At 41.9% G+C, this 22,627-nt stretch overlaps 1 protein-coding gene across 1 annotated transcript in view; it reads right to left on the bottom strand.

Moving 5' to 3' along the window:
- Positions 1-22,627, bottom strand: part of ccl25a (chemokine (C-C motif) ligand 25a) — a 248,417-nt gene that overhangs the window by 41,259 nt on the left and 184,531 nt on the right. The gene's annotated exons all lie outside the window — the stretch shown is intronic.

Raw genomic sequence — 22,627 nt, 5'->3', positions numbered from 1 at the left:
GATGAAATGCCCAGGGGGGATGAAATGCCCAGGGGGGATGAAATGCCCAGGGGGAATGAAACGCCCAGGGGGAATGAAGGATGCATTTTCCAGGGGGGATGCAATTCCCAGAGGGGATTGAAATGCCCGGGTTGGATGCAATGCCCGTAGGGGGTTGAAATGCATAGGTTGGATTAAATAGCCAAGGGGTATGAAATGCCCAGAGAGAGATGAAATGCCCAGAGAGAGATGAAATGCCCAGAGAGAGATGAAATGCCCAGAGAGAGATGCAATGCCCGGAGGGGGTTGAAATTCATAGGTTGGACGAAATGCAGAGGAAGAACTTAATGCCCAGGGTGGACGAAATGCCCAGGTTGGACGAAATGCCCAGGGTGGACGAAATGCCCAGGCTGGACGAAATGCCCAGGGTGGACGAAATGCCCAGGGTGGACGAAATGCCCAGGGTGGGCGAAATGCCCAGGGTGGACGAAATGCCCAGGCGGGGCGAAATGCCCAGGGGGGACGAAATGCATAGGTTGGATGAAATGCCAAGGGGGAAGGAAATGCATAGGTTGGATGGAATGCCCAGGGGGGTTGAAATGTATAGGTTGGATGCAATGCCCAGAGGGGCTTGAAATTCCCAGGGGGGATAAAGTATGAAATACCCAGGGAGGACAAAATGCTCAGGGGGGATGAAATGCCCAAGGGGGATGAAATGCCCAGGTGGGTATTAAGGATGAAATGCCCAGGGAGGAAGAAATGCCCAGGTTGAATGCAATACCCAGGGGGGTTGAAATGGTTGGATGTTATGCCCAGGGGGGATGAAGGATGAAATGCCCAGGGGGCTTGAAGGATGAAATTTCCAGGAGGGATAAAGGATGAATTTTCCAGGGGGGATGAAATGCCCGGAGAGGGTTGAAATGCATCGGTTGGATGCAATGCCCAAAGGGGGTTGAATTGCATAGGTTGGATGCAATGCCCAGGGGGGATGAAATTTCCAGGGAGGATGAAGGATGAAATGCCCAGGGGGGATGAAATTTCCAGGAGGGTTAAAGATTGAAATGCAGAGGTTGGATGAAATAGCCAGGTGGTATGAAATGCATAGGTTGAATGCAATGCCCGGCGGGGGTTGAAATGTATAGTTTGGATGCAATGCCCAAAGGGGGTTGAAATGCCCAGTTTGGACACAATGCCCAGAGGGGATTGAGGAAGCAAGTATATAAGTATAAATGTAAGTATAATTTGCTCCCCGGCCAAAACTATGAAAAAAGGTGCAACCCATAGTCCGGAAAATACGGTAACTAATTACAAACATGTAACATGAGACAGTGGCAGGACAGACTGGCCTAATGCCCTTTAGTAACCCTGCTTATTGCCGTGTTCAACCTTAACCACTAGAGGGTGTTGTTCAGCGCAATCATTCTGGGAAAAAAAGTGTTTAAAATCTTATCCACAATAATAATAAATCCTGTCAGATACAATACACAGTTGGCCACACAGTACAACAATACACGTTAAGTGCAGTTCAAGAGCAAGAACGAACACATTTGGACCAGATTGGATCCATTTTATTGCATTTTGAGGCATGGCTGTTTCCTGTTTATAAACCCATCCTATATAAGTGCATTGAGTCATGCGATACTCTCTTCTTAACCTCATCTGGCCCTCACAAGTCAAACCCTGGTGCCTAATCCACAAACGCAGTCAAGTGGGAGAAACCAAACATCGTGACCAATCAAAACAAACAAGGCGTGCGCCCTCAGAATCACGTCTAAATTATGACACACTTTGCATATTGATTATTTGGGCAGTTGTCATGACGACTCACAATGTTTATCCGACTGTTTTTTTTTTGTGTGTTTTTTTTTTTTAATGAGCTTTGATTTGAGCCCGTTGTTCCACCAACTCTGCATGAAAATACTGCAGCAACAACAATACGTCAATAAAACTCTTCTGGGTTTATTTAATTACTGCATCTTTGGAAGCACTTCAAAGATCAACCAACTCACATTACTGCGACACAACGGCCGTGACCGCACATTATTGTTCTTTGTCCTTGTTCTAATGGCGCTGGCATGAGGCTGCAAGTTCAACACTGGTAGAATGAGTGAATTAAATGTATTCTATGTATTCTATGTTGAAATCGGCACATATCACTTCACAATAAGCACATGGCTCATTTTTAAAGGCTCCTTCTTGTTGCTTAGTCGGGCGTTCGCCTGCCTAGCGAAGGTTGCTGGTCTCCGTTTGTGTCAAGTGTTGTTGTGTCCTCAGGCAAGACTCATCTAAAGGTAGAAAACTACAGTGTATAAATCAGTCGTTTCCAATATTTTTTCCAATACAAACTGGCACAAAACCTGTGATTTTTTTGTTTTCATGGCCCTATTCACCTTATTCCTGGGAGTCGGTGCATTGTTGACTTGTTGGTCGCTTGAACGTTGGATATTTTACACACATCAATCTACTTTAAAGCATATTTAGAGGCTCATTCTCCGTTTAAACCAAAGGACTTTCCGCTGGGCTGAAAGGGCCATTACGACGGCAGAGGCGGTTACAAAAAGAGGGATAAGTGGGCGGGGCAGAATGAGGTTAATTGTCAAATAACTAGTTTGATTACCAATTTGTTAAGTTTACTGGGTTAATTGGCTCTATATTAAAAAAAAAAAAAAAAACGCAAGGACATTTTGTTAGACTATAAAAAGAAAGAAAAATTAATTAACTCGGTTTTTGGACCTCGTCCCGGTGGTTGGGAACCCCTGGTGTAGTAAATGCCTTTTAGTGAGTTCGATACGTTCTCAGCATTATTCCCACACAAAGGCAATAATCAAAAGCAATAATACAACCGATCGTAACTCAACCTGATTTCTCCATCCCATTCAGAGCCAGAATCTTCATCTTCTGGTCAGGTTAACTTGGCTGGAGGATTAGATTCAGTGAACACTTTTTGAGGTTTAAAGATGCACTATGTCACTTTGGTGGCGGGTCTGCCATTTACTTGTCTCTGTGGAGAGGTTATTGCTTTTCTAGAAATGTATTTATTTAGAAATGTTCCAGGTACGTCAATTTAGAACACATTCTCAAGGAAATGTTACACAGTATGACATTAATTTATTTTATTTTATCTTTATTCTGTCTATTGGAGTTTTTGTTTATAAGAGTTTTGTTTATAAGAGTTTTTCTATTAAGAGTTGTTTAAACTTCCTATAAGTGATCTGTCCTTTTCCTCTGTATCTACCTGCGTTGCAACAATGAAATTTCACCATGTGTGGACAATAAAGGAATATCTTATCTTATCTTATTAAACTGGTCTTGTTTTGTTTTTTAATACCTAGAAAAACTGGATTTTTCATCGTGAACTGTAATTTGTCCTACTCAGGTCACTTGGTTGCCGTCATAGAGATCGATACGTTAAATGCCATACTGTGAAACATTTCCGGCAAGACAATGACATCTGCACGAAGACAACGATACATAATCCACCTTTAAACTGCAGCATCAGTAGAAGAAGAAAGACAAAGGGAGAACATGGCACAAGAGGTTTCAAAGGTCATCATTTCGAATCGTTTGACAGAACTTGCACACGACTAAAACAGCAGATCGCCCTCAGCACATACGACGTACACGATCTTCCCTGTTCTTTATTCCTAATCCGTTCTGGGGGACTCCAGGGCGTTGCACTTTGATGTTGGATTTTCCCTCGCCTCTCCCACACGGACTCAACGATCAAACGGTGCATTCTTGGTCTGACTGGTGACTGGCAACGGCGGCGCGAAACGACTTAAAGTATCAACACTCGCTCTTGTCTGCTCTTTTGACACTTTTGACTCATTTCGGCGTTTTTAATCCTGCCTTTCTCTCAAGCCCCACCACTCCCCGACAGAGTCCCCGCCCGAAACCCCCCCCCCGCGCCACGCTGACACCACATCCGCGCCTGGCATGCACACGTCGCACGTCCGCCGTCAATGGAAATCTGTTGACTTCCACCTTCAAACGCCTTGCACCAGAGACGCCGTCGCATCCACTGCAACTCAAACTCGATTTCCCCCCCTGTCATTCCAACAGCGCAAGTCACTGAAAAGCCTATTTTGTTTAGCAGTTCATCTTTTTTTCGTTTACAATTTCATGCCCTAAGGCGTTCCCTCTGATCTTTTACAATTACTGGGCGCTCAACGGCAATGGCAAGATATGAGTCAAATCGCCGCAACCTAAAAAAACCTTTGGCGAAACAGCGAAACGTGCAGCGAAGAATGACGAAAATGGAGAAATTCCAAGAAATTATTCAAAAATGCAAAGATTTTTCTGGTTGTTGTTGTTACTCACGTTCACTGTATTTTAAAAGTGCACTATGTAAGTAAGTAAGTCTCAGGGCGTCTGTTACTCGCTTGTCGCCATGGAGATGCTATTGCTTTGCCCGAAAAGTCCCACAGTGGGGCATGAAACCTATTCATCTTGCCTTCATTCAATTACAGGTGTTTTCATTGCCGCAAAATAGCTCGGGAAAACATGTGTTCTTGCTGTCAGCGGGCTCGCCTGCTCACGTTATAATGCCGTACCGCGGAACGTTCCAGTAACTCTCCGCCAGAACAGTTACATACAGCTTTTCTTGTTGATTCTAGGGCCAGGGTAGAGGCGCAGAGTTTCTTTGACCGAATTCCTGCTCTAATTTAATTTTCCCACCCGATCATGTGACATATTTCAGGTTCGTATAGGTCACAAAGCTTCAATACGTTCTGGCTTGTGTTATTGGCGTTGCAGGAGTTAAGAACATCTACCATCACAGCTTTAAACAACAATAATAACAATGTGAGTGTCAGTGTAAAGGTTATGGAAAGATAATCGCTGTGCTTTAATGTAGAATATATAGGTTCATTCATCAAGTGATTTATGCTGCAGACTAAAGAGAGAACTTATCTTTTAAACCCAAAATAAAGCCTCTAAGTGGGCTGTGATGGAAGTGATAAGCAATGTATCAACTGCTGAGACAAATGGGCACAAGAAACTAGTGGAAGTATGTAAATAGAGAGATTTGAGGATTGAAGTCACATGTCTGGGCTTGAGCTGTGACTCTTCGTGCTGAGTAACGCTGAGTAAAGTTTACCTTGTGCGATGGCTTGAAGGTTGTGTGGTTTTACAGGGAGATTTTAAAATATTTTAGCTTTAATTTGTCATATTGTGGCGTGTGGGTAAAGACATGGCAGACCGTTGAATGGAAAAGGTGGAAGGTCTCGAGTTTGAGTCCCAGAACATGAAGCCTTGAATGTGACATGTGCATTGATGGGTTCACTCTTGTACTGGTCTGAGCCCAGGTTAGTCGTGTTGTAGAAGGTTTAGTCCTGTTCTATATGAGTCCAAAAATGTATGTGCAAGGGTCTGGCTTTCAATTCCTCTGGGTTCTACAAGAAGCATATCATATTCTCCACCTCTGAGACAGATGGACATGTGGACACAGTGGAGCTTCGGTGGCTCTAGTTCAAACCGCCCTTGTCCTTTGTCACCAACCTTGTCACGTTGTAACGTGGTGTTGACGTGAGTGATTGGTGGTGGTCACCATCAGCCCAGTTTCCATCAGGCGACTCAGGGCAGCTGTGGCTTCAGAAGAAACTCATCAACACGTTGTTATTATTACATTATCTTAAATCAAGATATGCAAATGGTCTGTCTGTTAAAGCAATGCCTTTAGGCTAATTGTATTTAATCTGATTTATGTATTCCTTATTTAACCAAGTCCCACTGAGAATTTGACTTTCATTTTAAGGTGAGTCCAAGTCCCAGATAAGTGTTTTTAATGCTCGGGAGTTGGACCAGGACCTCTTTGCTGTGAGGCGAGAGCGCTAATCGCTGAGCGACCGAGCCACCCGATACTAAACACATTTCTCTGTTAGCTCATTGACACTACACACTGCATGAAAAATGAATGTCTTTCTATGCATTATCCATCATACATTTAATGCACTTGTCACCAAATCAGACCGAGGCTAAGTTTTTCTCACGCCAAACCAACCAATCAGATCACACGGTCGGCTAACCCATCTGGACCAGCTTTGAATAATGAATGAATCAATATTATGCATATTTCTGTCATCACTGAGTCTGCTGTTTGCATGCACTGTCAATATACAGTGAATTATGAACGTTTAGGTTGTCGCGTTTTAAATATTTATCCAGAGATTTTGGAATCACACATGACTTACAACAAGCCTAAGACCAATTTTCATAACTTGTGCATATATTTCACTTTACAATGATGAATGCCAAGGACCCACCCTGATCTTCCCATGCTCTAATCCCTTTATAAATCTACTTATGCTGTTTCAAATGTAACGCCCTTAATGTCTTCATGTAATCTTTATAAAAAAAAAAGCAAAGACGTGGCTAAAATGGATGGTGCTAATTTGCCCTGGGAGAGTTGAGAGCTGCACTGGGAGAAGAAAAACACCTGCTCCCCGGCTGCTGCAGTTGCTCAGTGGGGTTTAGAGTGAGTGTGAAGGGGGCAGGATGGGGGGGAGATCCAAGCCTCTGTCCCAGCTGGACCTTTTGGGACGAGGGGAGGACCGAGCTGGACAAGGCGTGTTTATTGTAGGATCATGTCAGCCCTGTGACCAGCAACAGATGTCTCGTATACTGGCGATATTATCTCCCATGTGAAAACGGAGAGAGACTATTTATCCAGTGTACAAATACAAGTATCTATAAACAACGGCATATATTTTGGTCTAAATTGAGTATTGGCAGTTGAATGGGAAAGAGCACGGGGACGAGTTTGTAAAGGGCTTCTTAAAGTTGGTCGATGTCGAGGGACAAAACATTCTCAAGCGAAACTGGAGACAATGAAATGATCGACAATAGATTTCCAAATATAATCTATAAGCAAACGCATCATCATCTGTTTTGTAGTACAATGCCAAATCTGACTGATATAAATAAAGCACAAATTAAACAAGGACAAAATGTTTCTTTGGTAAACACATGAAAACATCGACGTATTTCAAAAACGCTTGGAAATACCTACAATGTTTGAAATGATTTGATAGCATGATCGTGCCTGATTATCCGTGTGTGTTTGGGTCAAGCCTCCACTGATTTCCCCAGTATATAAACAAAACCTTTTGGATCTCGGTGTTGTCCCCTCAAAGCTGTGTCTGCTTGGGTGGGTTTGCTTCATGCGCTCGAGTTTCCCCCCCATCAGCCTCAGACATATGGCAATCATTTTCCAATTGGAGATGTGGAAGATTGTTCGGATAATCTGTAATCTTGATTGTTCACATCATAAAAAATGATTGTGGGAATTAAAAGCAATTTGAGTTCAATCTGTGCTCCAGAAAAGTAAACCTGTGTATAAAGTTTTGGTACTAAATTATCATTGCTTTTTTATTCTGAAAGATTGATTAAAAAATAAAATAAAAATAAGGACATTTTGTTATAACAGATGAAGAGTAGGAACGTGCGTATTTATTTCAATGCTGAAGCACAAAAAAGTTTGGAAATAAATCAGTTTGAAAAATATATTACTGTACTATATGTATTACACCAGACAATTCTTTGTACAAATTATTCACAGATAAATACTTGTTGCAGGAGAAACTATGGCTGCCAGGTACTCCATTATTATCTATTATTATCTCAGAATAATACAGCACTGCAATTCCTTCACTCATTCTCACTTCATTCCTTCATCCAGGAGAGATCTGTCGTAGAAAAAAGTTTCCGAGGTAGTTTGAAAACTCATCGAACAATAAAACTTTATCCAGATGGAAAAACGTCGATGTTACCTTTGAATCTGCAAATTCATTTTAACATTAACATCCCACTTGACTTTAAAAATATATGTATCTGGGACAGAAAACTCCTGAATAGATGGATACCTTAAAATGCACTGTCTTTTCATTGGGTGCAATTTACTAACCTCAAAGCTGTTCAGAATCAATCCATTATGTGTTACGTGCTGATACTTGCTCTATATATTTTGTACTTACAGACTATTTTTCTTACACATATTTATTTGCCTGTCCTTATTTTACCATCACCTTTATTCTTTAATATTATTGTTGTCCATTGTTTTATGTTACACCTGAAGGAAGAAGCTAGTTTATGAATTATAAGATAAGATAAGATAAGATATTCCTTTATTGTCCCACATGGGGAAATTTCATTGGTGCAACGCAGGAAGATCCAGAGGTAGATCCAGAAGAACAGATCAGATCACTTATAGGAAGTCTGAAAAACACTTTCAGTAGAAGATCTCCTATAAATAAATAAAAACTCCCATAGACAAATAAATAAATAAATACATAAATACCATTGCATGTGATCCCGACAGTAATTGCACATGAATATGTGTCACGACAGCACATAGATTGCACATGAATTTCACAGTAATTGCACATGAATTGCACATGAATTCCAACAGAAATTGCACATATGACAGAATTGCACATCAGTATTAGGTTAGGTCAGTATTGCAATAAAACATTTCTGATTCTGATGTGTTTTTGTTGTCTGTTTGGTTGTTCCCTATGTGATTGTCAACTGCTCAAAATATTTGCTTCTGGTGGTATTAATAAAGTTTGAATTTGCATGATTTGATCAGAATGTACTTTCGCCAACAGGGGAAAAACAACAGCAACTATGACAGAATGGACCAAATGTTGAGGACTGAGCTCAAATAACAATTGACATATATTAAATCAAGAAAATCTCCTTTGAACCTTAATTTGAACTCTACATTCACCAAACACTGGCATAATCGTGTGTGACAGACTTTGGATGATTTGTCCTTGTTGCAGTTGTTTTTGTTACGTTTTCAAAAAATAAGTAGTGTCCACACTCACCACACTCCAGGTCACATTTCTTTCATTTAAACTTTAAGGGAGGCGAGGCTTATTTGGACCGTCGTATTTGGCTCGCCGGTGCATTCCTCTCTTCATTGGCGTTCACGTTACCCACCAGCACTGTTTTTGTCACTGTGTTAATCATAATTAAATCATGAGGTGCTGAAGCCATCGAGCGTAGCGTGTAATTTTACAGTCTAACGTTACCGGGAGAACCACCAGGGGCCTCGACTTCTCTCCTGTCTGAGTAAATTGAACACCCTCGGTTATAAGCAGTTGGCAATGCACTTTAATGCTTGAGTTTATCAGCACTTTGGCCCATGGAGTAACATGCTATTATCACCATATGAAAAGGAAAACAAGCTTTATTTTATTGGGAGTGCTGAATACTTGCAGCTCCTCCGCGGTCTGGACTCCTGCACATTAATAATTCCGCGTAATCAAATGGATGCCATGTGTTTGTGTGCTACTCTGTTCTCACACGAGTGTTGCTGTTGCTCCGTTTGGTAAAAGGCCATCATCTGCAGTGGCAGCTAACGGAAATGTCTGTTTATCATAAGTGAAGTGCTCTAAACATGAGCCTACTTTGCGGGAAAAAGACTTGAATATCTCGAAATGGTAAAAAATGTAAATATACAACGGGCGACGCTTCTTCGGTTGCTTTTTCACTTATTGGTTTTGTTTGTTGGGCTGATGGAAGTAAAAGCATTTTCAGAACAAATCATAAATACTCTGAACTCTCCTGGCTGTTAAATAAAGGTTCAATTTATAGATTTAACCTACTTCAATAGTGACCAGGACAAAAAAGGCAGACATTTAAAACTGTGAGCTGTATTCTGTAGCTTTGAAAGGACTTGAAACTCTTGACAAAAACATCAATAATTAAAGGCAGTGACTGGAGAGCCGCGGCGCAGTCAAATGGCCGCGCAGTTTCAGAGACCGCGGCATTTCCCTTATAGCCCGTTATAGCCTCATGGCTAACCCTAACCCTAACCCCGACCCTAACCCCAACCCCAACCCTAACCCCAACCCTAACCCTAACCCTAACCTTAACCTTAACCTTAACCCTAACCCTAACCTTAACCTTAACCCTAACCCTAACCTTAACCCTAACCTTAACCTTAACCCTAACCTTAACCCTAACATTAACCTTAACATTAACCTTAACCCGGCGCGGTCTAAAACGGCAATAAAACGCGGTCAAATAGCGGTGCAGTTTCAGGAGCCGCGGTGCGCGGCCGGCACAAAAATAACATGGCAGTTTCGCCGCGCGCCGCGGCTCTGCAGACACTTCCCTAATTAAAAAGAAATATAATCAAACCTATACTTCATTGGAGCAGCATGATGCAAGGTGTAAATAGTTCCAGTGATTATTTTTATAATGATTTTTATATTTTGTGAATAGATTAAAGCAAAGTTAACTTATTATCTTTTTTTTTTAGCTTATTTATTGTTTTGCTGAAAATCATTTGTGATCATTACATTGTTACTGTTACTGTGCTTTTTCAGTAGACTATTTACTCTAATAAGCTTTGTCAGTAAATACATGCAGATGCAGATAGCGCGCTGATATGGGAAAGAATCAATCTAAAAGTGATGTGTCCATCTCGGAGACACGTGTCATGCTGCAATGTCAAATAAATAATGGGAAAGAGTGTCTGGAATGGACACTCTTTCCCATATTTATCTCTGTAATTTTTCTTTGTGATTTGAATGCATTGTGTGAAGCACTTTGAATTGCCTTGTGTATGAAATGTGCCCTACAGATAAACTTGATAAACTTGATAAAAGGTGAATGAAGTGTCCTGCCAAAAGACCCAATGGCGCTTTGGTCGGGGGGACTGGGACTAAACCATCATCCTTTCAATCTTGACCTTCATTTTTCAAACCGTTTAGCAACACCTGACCTTTTATTTCTTTTTATATATATATATACTTTCAGCAAACGCTCATTGAAGTGAATCATTTTGTCCGGGCTGAAGCTGGTGATAAAATATGACATTACTCAAAATACAAAGTGTTGAAGTCATGTTCCTCGTGCAGCTGTAGTGCATACAGTAAGTCAGAACATGTGCTCCTCAGGCCAACTGCGATCCCATGGAGAGGATTTTGTGTTTTCTGTGTCATGGTCATTCATTAGACCTATCACTCCGCGAGCTGTCAGGGATGGATTTGTATTGTTGACCAGCGTTTTCCAAGCTCTTCACACCAACTAGCGCCTCGGAAAATCATTTATTGTACGAAGAAAATACCTTGGTAGGAATTAGTCAGAATAAAAGTGTGGAGAAAGTAACTGGGACAAAAAACTGACTAAACCAGGATGTACCAAAATCTGAATTAGGACTACCGTATTTTCTGGACTATAAGTCGCCCCGGAGTATAAGTCGCACCAGCCAAAAAATGCATAATAGAGAAGAAAAAAACATATATAAGTTGCACTGGAGTATGAAATGCTGTTGTAAGTGTGAAAATAACAAATCATATCACATATAAGTCGCTCCGGAGTATAAGTATATAAGTATAAATAGAAGTATAAGTCGCACCCCGGCCAAAACTATGAAAAAAGGTGCGACTTATAGTTCGGAAAATACTGTAAATTAAATAACATTTGATACAAAATGTACAGAAAAAAAGAAAAGGTGGGGAATAAACCTGATTGTGAAGACATTTCAATGTGGTCAGACTCAAAAGGAAACAAATGTCAGCGTTTAGGCAAATGAATGCACTTGGAAGATAATAACATTGCTTTGGCGCTCAGATCTTGTCAAGTGTCATTAGAGGTGAAGTGGTCCATTTAGTTACTGGTAAAGAATTGTCCTGATTATGGGTCATCAGACGCTATTTTCCTGGTCATTTACCAAATTTTGTTTTCTCACAGCCTGGACTTGGAACTCTAAAAATGCACAGTTGCCACCATAAACATGCTTAAAAACGAACCCCTCCGACATTCCAATAGGTCTAAAACTATAAGAAAAAATGTAATTACTTTTTAGTACAGTTTTTTAAAAGTACAGTTAAAGTAAGTCAAAGTAAAAAGTCAAAGTAAAAAATATCCACTGTAAAATCTACTGAAAGGCGGTATGGACAATTTTTCGGCAATTTGAGAACGCAGGTGGAAGTGCGCATGCCACTCCCCCGTGTGGACTGATACAACACACACGTGCGTTTGTTTATTAGCTCAACGGAGCGCATCACATCGCTCGTCTCCCGTAGATTTCTGTCTACTTCTGCGTCAGCTCGAACTGTCTTTCTCCGTCTTCATTTTGCCCCGTACACTGAGGGAACTATATTATGATAGATCCATGCGCTTAGGCACGCGGAAACGTGGGGACGAACCACACGCGGCTGCAGGTGAGCGGTAGGTGCGTTTTATGATTGATACGTGGCAGGACAAATGATTTATCCACGCCACGAGGAAATATGATAAAAAATTTGCTGAAAAAAATCGTCCATACCACCTTGAAGTAAAGCCCAGATACATAATATTGTTACTGAAGTACAGTACTTACTACGCATTCTTTATATTTGAAAAAGTGACTCAGAAGTGGTGCTGGGGGGAGGAGCTGACCAAAGAAGCAAGAGCAGACTTTAAAGGACACATATTAAGCTACATTTTCCTCTCATTCAACCATGTTCCAACATCGTTCCTCATCAAAAACCTACCTGGAGTTGCATTTAGCTTCATTCACTTTAGTTTGATGAATCCTGTATAGAAAGTCCTCTCCCCCCGAGCGTCAAAAACACACTGTTCTGAATCTCCTCGATCTGTGACGTTTTCTCGTTCTGTGACGTGGCGCTAAGAATCATCTGCTGTTTTTTTAAAGTCCATAAATCATCTCCAAACTCATTCTGTGAATTCACTAATCACAATACTCATAATACATCATATTTTTGCTTTGAAACGTGTTGGCTGAGCTCTGATTGGCGGGAGCTGAGCGGCGATGAGGACCCGGAGGTGCAGCATGTGCAGGTGAGAGAAGACGTCTTCCAGATTTAAGGGAATGTTTATATTTACACACATTGCCTAGTTTCAAAAGACAAAGCCAGCCCATTGTTTGCACCTAAAATGTTCTAATGCACTAATGCTACAGCTGCAGGGGAGCCAACACATTATTATTGTATTAGCAGTCATTTTCTACCACACATGCAACCAATTTGCAGATTATTTTAATAGCGGCCTTTGAGCTACACATTTTTCGATGCTCTTAAAACCAAATGTACAAAGCGTGGACGTGGGCTTCTTATAGTAACCTGCATTCTTCGCTGGAGGTGATCTTTGCATTCCTCACGGCTCGATAGGCATCCACCAGTGGCAAAGTGTACAGCCTTTTGGGAAAACATGTTCAAGTGTAAATCATTACGTCTGCACCTATAATTATTTATGAGCCGCACTCGAGAGAACTCCCGAAAGGACCAGAATGCAACACATCTGCGAAATAAAAGAAAGAAGATGGACATCTAATGAGTACGTAAAAAGAATTCCGCTTCAAGCCTGGAAATGGTCACTAGTTACCAGAGGATGCAATGGAATATAAAGAAACCCAACAAACAAACAGGATCCACCGTCAAAGAATGCTCTGCCTCATAACGCCAACAAATAGTTACCAAAGGATAATGAAGAAACAAACAAGAGTTGTTTTGTTGGATAGTAGTTTGCAAAGGACTTTTTCAGACAGGTCACAGGTTTAAGAAGACGTTCGTTATTTGTCGTTTGTTATTTGTTGTTATTCTTCAGTTAACAGTGCAATCTAAGGCTGGTGTTCGCTTTCATTTCAATTTTCAATTTCAGCCCAATTGTTTTTTTTCAGTTTTAACTAATGTGGAATGTGCCAAGTCTCTTTTGGTGGACAAAATCCAGCATCATTAAAAACTTGGTTCAATTCAAACGTGTATGTGTTTTCCACCGTATCTAAACGTCTAAAACTCCACGTTTGGCCACTGTATCCATTCCACTGCGAGATTAAAGTCACGCCTGAGGACGTTCTCCACTGTCGGGGAAAAGTTTTCAAACATCTTTACACGTCGAGCATTACAAAACGCACGTAATAATCGTCCGGGGCGGGAAAAAGTAACAGCGTCCAGACTTGGCGAGCGTTCCTCATCTGCCCGGCATTAAAACAGAATCACCCAACACGCTCCGACGCTTTACATGTCTCAACATTTTTCCGATATTGGATGTGGGATTACTTGCAGATTTACTCCCCTCCCGACACGACCCCGTCACATGACTCTGCGTCGACTCTTCCCGCAAAAGCGACCACGCCCCGTTTGTTGATATTTGTCTGGCTGTGTGCATCGCCATGGCATTCCGCACAATAGCCAAAGGATACGCTCTGATGACTTTCTCTCTCGTGCCAACAGCAGGTTAACATATTTGGCCTCTGCGTTTGGCATGTCCCGACAACACCTAAGTGCATCAAAGGCTCTTCGGATATCATTTATTCATCTGGCCGCGGGACATGAACTCTGTAAATACAAGCCAGAGTTGATTCCCATGCAACGCCGGCTAGGCTCACAGCGACGAGGCCCGGCGCGGTGCGGCGGCGGCGGATGTTAGCGCGGAGCGTGCGTTAGCGTCGCCCGCATTTAGCCCCAAAGCCCCAAAGCCAAATATAGAGTCACGCTGCGGCCGGGGACGTCTTTAGTCCTGGTGGAGAGAGGCTTTACCTGCCTTGTTTACTGGTCTGCTCTACAGGGAGGCGCAGAGCTATGCAACGTGCAAGGATGATAACAACATGTTGATTTCGTTGATCCTCATGCAAAAGTATTAATAAGTATACTTAAAATGTCTCCAAAAATGCTGTTTGATTTATTGTTTATACTTTAGTTTATTTGCACATATATTACATTTTTTATATCAGATCAAGCTGGAGTTGAACAAAAATTATGATAAGCCAATTATTATTATCATTGTGTTGTCTTTTCAAAGCAATTCAACACAACACAAATTGCTATGGTCTCAATTTAGCAATACTTAATGCCATTTTACTTAGTATTTGATTAAGAAAAACAAACAGATCAAGGACGTGTCAGACATTATAAAACAGACATTAGACGCATGGAGAAAATGGCTTCCAGACTTGACATGAAAATGGACAAGATGGGACTTGTACACTAGACTTGTTGTGTCATAATTGTGCCATTATAATTATTTCCATTTTTATTATCATTATTATTTATTTATTTATTTATTATATTTTTTTACTTTGCTCTTTGATGTTTCTTTTTCTTCTTCTTTTTGTATTATTAAATTGAAAAAAAATTGGTAAAAAAAGTGAATAATGAAAAAAATCACTTGTTTCGCACCGTCAACACTGAAAACTGCCCCTCCCTGGATGATGTGTAATTCTTTGTGAACTTTTTACCTGTAGATGGTCCAGCATGAACGCTCGTACTTTTCAGGAACTCGTAAATAATCAACATCAACAGACCATCAAATATAATGGCCATCTACATGTGCCTCTCCATCATCTGGGCTGCAGGTGGGAAACAGATAATGAATGAACGTTTGGATCATCCGATATCCTTTAATCGTGCGGGATGTTGCTTGTCGTCACTGGAATCGCTCAAACGTGGTCCAAGGAAGAAAGAGTGATGCGCACGAGACACTGCAGCTCTCAAAAGATAAATGAATATGTTGATAGAAAGATGTTACAAGGTTCGTGCTGGATATGCTCCAAAACCAAGGGAAGTAAGGACGTAGCTCTGGTTGCCATGGGAATGATTAAAGTTCCTCTAACAGGTTGAACTACTCATTGAATTAAAATGCAGATAAATATATTTTGAATTTCGCTAAAAATTATACAAATGTTATCACAGAATATAATATTTTTTAGGTTTATATTTTCACTTCCTGTTTGTAATTGATGACATCACACTGGGAAATTACCCAGCAAACACTGGGCAAAAGCTCATCTAAAGTGATTTTTAAAAAATCTTTTTTTGACAAATAAAAATATATATTAGCAACTTTATTTAGTTGAATTCATGTTTAGAGAGTCAAAAGATCCTAGTGTCATTTTCACACAAATACCTACTCGATTGGTGTAAAATTATAATGTATACGTACAACAGGTTCAAATACACCAGATAAAGTCAAAATTTGAAAATCGTAAAACTCTAAACAGTCCTTATTGGATTGTTTTACATTTCCTTTTATGGCGTTAAAGCTAAATGTGTTTTTAAAGCCATTTCTAACAAGGTAACTAACCTTAACCATCTGTACCTACACTTCATCACTTTCCCAGCTGACTGTCCCTCCGGAGCGTATCATCTACCAACCGTGCCAGCTAGTGTTCCTGTTCAGTGCTGTGCTGTAGAGCAAATAAAACAGGACAATACCAGGGCTAAATTAGGGCTAAACCAGGTCTAAAACTGCACATTCTATCTCTAAACAAGGACAAGGACAAAAATGTGGTTTGAATCGACTCTAAACTCAACAAATAATTGAACTTTAGAGGAATCTGCTCCCCACCTGAAGGAGAAGCTGCTCTAGAGTTCAAACCTCTTACTTCACCTGTCTCGTGTGCTTCATCTCAGTGCAGGAGACACATTTTACAAGTGGAACTCAGACTTACCCACAACAGCAGCAGCAGCAGCAGCAGCAGCACCCGCAGCAGCAGCAGCACCCACAGCACTCACAGCAGCAGCAGCAGCAGCACCCACAGCACTCACAGCAGCAGCAGCAGCAGCAGCAGCAGCAGCAGCAGCAGCAGCAGCAGCACCCACAGCAGCAGCAGCAGCAGCAGCAGCAGCAGCAGCAGCACCCACAGCACTCACAGCAGCAGCAGCAGCAGCAGCACCCACAGCACTCACAGCAGCAGCAGCAGCAGCAGCAGCAGCAGCAACAGCACCCACAGCACTCACAGCAGCAGCAGCAGCAGCAGCAGCAGCAGCAGCAGCAGCAGCAGCACCCACAGCACTCACAGCAGCAGGAGCAGCAGCAGCAGCAGCAGCAGCAGCAGCACCCACAGCAGCAGCAGCAGCAGCAGCAGCAGCAGCAGCACCCACAGCACTCACAGCAGCAGGAGCAGCAGCAGCAGCAGCAGCACCCACAGCACTCACAGCAGCAGCAGCAGCAGCAGCAGCAGCAGCAGCACCCACAGCACTCACAGCAGCAGCAGCAGCAGCAGCAGCACCCACAGCACTCACAGCAGCAGCAGCAGCAGCAGCAGCACCCACAGCACTCACAGCAGCAGCAGCAGCAGCAGCAGCACCCACAGCACTCACAGCAGCAGCAGCAGCAGCAGCAGCAGCAGCACCCACAGCACTCACAGCAGCAGCAGCAGCAGCAGCAGCAGCAGCAGCACCCACAGCACTCACAGCAGCAGCAGCAGCAGCAGCAGCAGCACCCACAGCACTCACAGCAGCAGCAGCAGCAGCAGCAGCAGCAGCAGCACCCACAGCACTCACAGCAGCAGCAGCAACAGCACTCACATCAGCAGCAGCAGCAGTAGCAGCAGCAGCAGCAACAGCACTCACATCAGCAGCAGCAGCAGCAGCAGCAGCACCCACAGCACTCACATCAGCAGCAGCAGCAGCAGCAGCAGCAGCAGCAACACCCACAGCACTCACAGCAGCAGCAGCAGCAGCAGCAGCAGCAACAGCACTCACATCAGCAGCAGCAGCAGTAGCAGCAGCAGCAGCAACAGCACTCACATCAGCAGCAGCAGCAGCAGCAGCAGCACCCACAGCACTCACATCAGCAGCAGCAGCAGCAGCAGCAGCAGCAGCAACACCCACAGCACTCACAGCAGCAGCAGCAGCAGCAGCAGCAGCAACAGCACTCACATCAGCAGCAGCAGCAGCAGCAGCAGCAGCAGCAGCAGCACCCACAGCACTCACAGCAGCAGCAGCAGCAGCAGCAGCAGCAGCAGCAGCGTGGCCTGAGGTGTACGTGATCACTCTGAGGTTACACAGTGTTCCCTCTGCTGCAGTAAACAGTGGGAGAGCGAGACTTTAAATGACATCAGATACACTACATCCGCCTGCCAAGACTTGTGCACGTTCAAAATTAATACTGCGCATTTGTAGCTTGTCAGGAATGATCATTTTGTTTGGCGCTGTACGGAATGACGGGAAATGTCTTCTTGTTCTCTTTGTAGGCGACTGTTACTGTTGATTTATGCGCAAATTAACAATATGACTTATGAAGCCTGCGTAAATTCAGCCTGGAAGACCTAACTCCATCCATCTACGTCAAGGCCACCACGGAAGGACCCATCTCCCAGCGCCATCATCGCACTCAAGCGGGCGCCCGCCTGTCCGTCTGTGAGAGTCAGATCCCTCCTTCACCATGGGCTCTCCCAGGTTTCTGCGCTTATCCCAAAGAGGTTATGCAGTTTTTCCTGGCCAAGAAGGAGGGTGAAAGGTCAGGGGGCGTCTGTACCATGGCCCTCGCACCTGCTCCTCATCCCCAATCAACGCTCCCAGTGACTCCTCCCCGCTCCAATCAGCACCAGGCGGTCGCATTTAAGCCCTCAGGCAGATGGCTCGACCGCTCAAACCGCACTGCGACCCACCGCCTCCCCAGCTCCTCCTCTGCATTCCCCTCATCCTCTACCTTCTCTTCACATCTACCACCACCAGTCTCCAGGCTCCGGGGGGAGACATCTAATACAAATAGATCATGGAGTGCCCATGATCGCAACGTCTTCCGCCAGGGTCTGAGCGCCAAATAACTCGCGAATAAAGCTTGCTAAACAGTCCATTCTCGTGGTCTCTTTGTCTCTCCAGGGTGAAATGTTTTTATCACTTAAACTTTGTTGGTTTAGTAGATTGTGTTTCAATGATGCTGTTTTCTTTTTTACATCTCAGAGAAAGAGACATATTAAACTTTTTCCTAGAAGGTATCCGGTGTAATAACCTCAGATAATGACGTGTTTTGTGACACATAGCAGCTATTTTCTATAACATCTTGTACCCAGAAACTGTTACTTGTTCTGCCCTGTATTACATCACAATACACACCGTGCCCTTGTGTTGTACTAATCAGTGGAAGAAGTACTCAAATGTGTAGTACAGACAGTACAGACAGAGGGGCCAAAAATATTATATAATCAGGTAAAAATATCACATAAAACATCCACTAGATTGAGAAAATCTAGTAAACTATTAAAGTGTTAAATATGGTGATGTTGATTAAGGAATTGTGCTGATTTTTGGTCAAAGATTGCAGCTGAATCCATAACTTAAACCATCTATATTTATTACTTGTCTATATATTTTTGAAAACCCAATTTCGCCATTCATTTTCAGCAGGTCTCAAAGTACTTTTTAGTCAAGTTTGAAAATGGAATGCAGTAGAAATGACAGATACCAGCTCTCAAATGTCGTGAAATAAAAGTATTAAAAGTATCCACATATCCAAATAGACTAAAGCAAAGTACAGCTAGCTAAAATGTTTACTTAAGTACAGTACTTTGATACTTTACACCGTTGTATTATATAATAAAAGTAAATTAGCCTTGTATCTATAACACTTACATTTGTTCAATACAGATCATTAAAGTCCATTGTCCCGTGAGCAAATTAAAACATTAAAATCGACGTGTTAGAACAAGAACACGACCTGACTTATCCTTTTGGAGCTCGATACGCGTCTTGTTTGTTTACATTCACATTCACAAAGTTTACTTCCTTCTCCAAAGTGATCTTTAATGGAGGCATCTCGTAAAAATCCATCCCCGAGGTGAGCGTTGTCTATAAACAGTTTTGCAGTTTCTTCCACGGTGAGATCATGCACCAATCACAAGTGCCCCTGCCGGACTTGTTTTTGGAAATATGTCAACAGTAACAAATAGATTCAGCATGAGCGTGTGTCACTGCGGCTGCTGCTGCTGCTGCTGCGGCTGCTGCGGCTGCTGCGGCTGCTGCGGCTGCTGCGGCTGCTGCGGCTGCTGCGGCTGCTGCGGCTGCTGCGGCTGCTGCGGCTGCTGCGGCTGCTGCAGAGCGGAGGCTGCTGGATAATAGATGACATTACAGTGCAGGGCTGGGACTGTCCCCGGATCAGCACGACAAAGAGATGCAGTTCAGACGGAGCCATGGTTTATTTAGTGCCACCTGATCCGTGGCAGAGGCTAATGCTAATTCTCTCACTGTCGCAGACGAGTGATTAGTCTGGAGCCGGGTCGTTTGCACCGCGTTTCCAGGCAGTAAAAGTAGATGTAAGTTAAGTTAATAATACATCAGTAGGAGTAAGTCGGAGTCTATTTTTTATTTGATTTGACTTGAGTAACTCTTTACACACACGCCTTACTTTATCATAGTTTATATATGTATTTTTTTACTATTATCATTCATTGTTTCATATTGCATCATATTGTTGAAGCAAGTTCACGTCAGTAGGAGTTAGTCAAAGTCTAGTTTTATTTGATTTGACTTGAGTAACTCTTTACACACACACCTTACTTTATCATAGTTTATATATGTATTTTACTATTATTATTCATTGTTTCATGTTGCATCATATCGTCGAAAACAAGTTCAGGTCAGTAGGAGTTAGTCAAAGTCTAGTTTTATTTGATTTGACTTGAGTAACTCTTTACACACATGCCTTTATCATAGCACCGTATATATATATTTTTACTATTATTATTCATTGTTTCATGTTGCATCATATCAGTGAAGCAAGATCACGTCAGTTGGAGTAAGTCGGAGTCTATTTTATTTTATTTGACTTGAGTAACTCTTTACACACACTTGCCTTACCTTATCATAGTTTATATATGTATTTTACTATTATTATTATTATTCATTGTTTCATATTGCATCATATCGTTGAGTATTTTTCACACTGACAATAGCAATACGTGTTTTTTCTGATTCTGATCTCAGTTAAGTTTATTGTAAAAAACGTGCACAAGTAAAAATATATAATAATATAATATAAGATAAGATAAGGGAAAGCGTCACTACTATAGACTGTCGGGATTGTTAAAGAGAGGGGATCAAAACCCTTCTGTTACTTTCTGTACTTCCATCATTTGCCTTGAGGGATAACCAGGTGTGCACTAAAAAAAAAAAATCCAATTCGACTTGACTGATTCACAAAAGTTATTTACTGTAATAATTTGTCATTTTGGAACGTCCCGAGCAAACTAAAGAATCTAAAAAGGCACAAAAGCGACCACTATGACCAAACGCTTACTGCCGCACACGCAGTGGCACAAACATTATTTACACCTGCTTTTTTATACTTGGAGTAAATTGATTATGTTTCCGTGGATGATGCAACTTTTCGACAGCAAAAAAGTGAACTGTCAATCAAAGGCAGTGTTGGGTGTTAGTTTTGACAGAAGGATTATAATTTGCCCTGATGTTGTTGATCATTAAACACACTTCTCGTAATAAGATTAAATACTAAAACTGTTTGAAATATGACAAAATATGTCAAAATATTAGCAACACAGTTTTTCATAAAATGTGAATTACAATAAAAGGAATAGGAACAAAACAACAAAATGCAATCACAGATGACAAACTGGCTTAAATGTCTCTATTATATCCATGGATTTTAGATTCATGTACAAAATAAAAGAGCAATTATCATATTAAAACACAATATTACATCTTTTAATTGGCGAAACCCATAAATAGCGTGTGACGTCTGGTGTAAATAACAGGATCCATGTTTAGTACCTCTGAAATGAGCTTTATTCAGCAGAAGGTTACATAAAACACTTTGGCACAGATGCTTAATGAGAATAAGCCGTTCTGTTTCTGCACGTGTGCTAATCTAAATAAATATGCAAAACATAATTTAGTTACCAAATAAATAATATCTTTACTACAATATATAAATGCGCCGCGGCCACACTCCACGCCGCGCCTTCTTTAAAAAATAATCATAAAAACACAACCACTATACTTCAGGCAATCTGTTGTGACGGCTTCAAGGGCGAAAGGAAAAGAGGGACAAAGTTGCTTTTCATGGTAAGTTCATGATGTGGAGGCAACGTGGAGGCGAAGGACTGAAAGGACTGACCAGTGAAAGGCTCTGGACGCTGGAGGTTTGGGGCCACAGCTTGTGCGTTCAGGAATTTCAGGGATTTTAGGGGATTTTATGTCATATTTTACATCAATAGTGTTGAGATATTAACCCAAAACGAGGACAAAACATTTAGATTTAAAGTCTGTCGTTGAAATCTGTCTTAATGTCCAGTTCAATTAAAAACGAGAGCTCGGGAATGTATTGCTGAAGCCTATGACTGGGTCCGACGGTAAAGAAACAAAGCGCCACACATCAGAGTCGTGGTAAAAGAAACATACGCTCAGCACAGATGTGTGCAGTGTGCAGAAAGCGAGCAGATATGGGAAGAAATCAATCTAAAAGTGATGTGTCCATCCCGGAGACGCCTGTCTTGCTGCAATGTCAAATAAATATGGGAAGGAGTGTCTGGAATACCTGCCAATGTGGTCCGATACATTTGGATTTCGCTAGGTGTTTTTTATTTTTTATTTAGTTAATTTTATTGTATTTCTGTTTCTGTCATTTCTTTGTGATTTTAATGCATGTTTTCCTGTTGTGTGAAGCACTTTGAATTGCCTTGTGTGTGAAATGTGCTCTGCAAATAAACTTGCCTTGTCTATGAAATTCCCAGTTTTCCCAAAATTGAACACAATTAGATTTTAAGCTACAATTGAAGTTAGTGTTGATACAAACTGAGACTATCGTGCGGGTTAATGCTGACGCTCTTTGGTTGATGGTGGATTCGATCGATGACATTATGATCCCAATCGCTTTAGCCTCTGCAGAACGTTGTAATGAAACCCGATGAACGCATCTTATTATACAAAAAAGCCCAGTTTTACAGTTTGTT

Source organism: Eucyclogobius newberryi, unplaced genomic scaffold (genome assembly GCF_026437365.1).
Source record: "Eucyclogobius newberryi isolate DKJ021-1_F unplaced genomic scaffold, fEucNew1.0.hap1 SCAF_12, whole genome shotgun sequence".
Lineage (NCBI taxonomy): Eukaryota > Metazoa > Chordata > Actinopteri > Gobiiformes > Gobiidae > Eucyclogobius > Eucyclogobius newberryi.
Note: the sequence above shows the minus strand (reverse complement) of the source record. Positions and strands in the feature narration are given on the sequence as shown.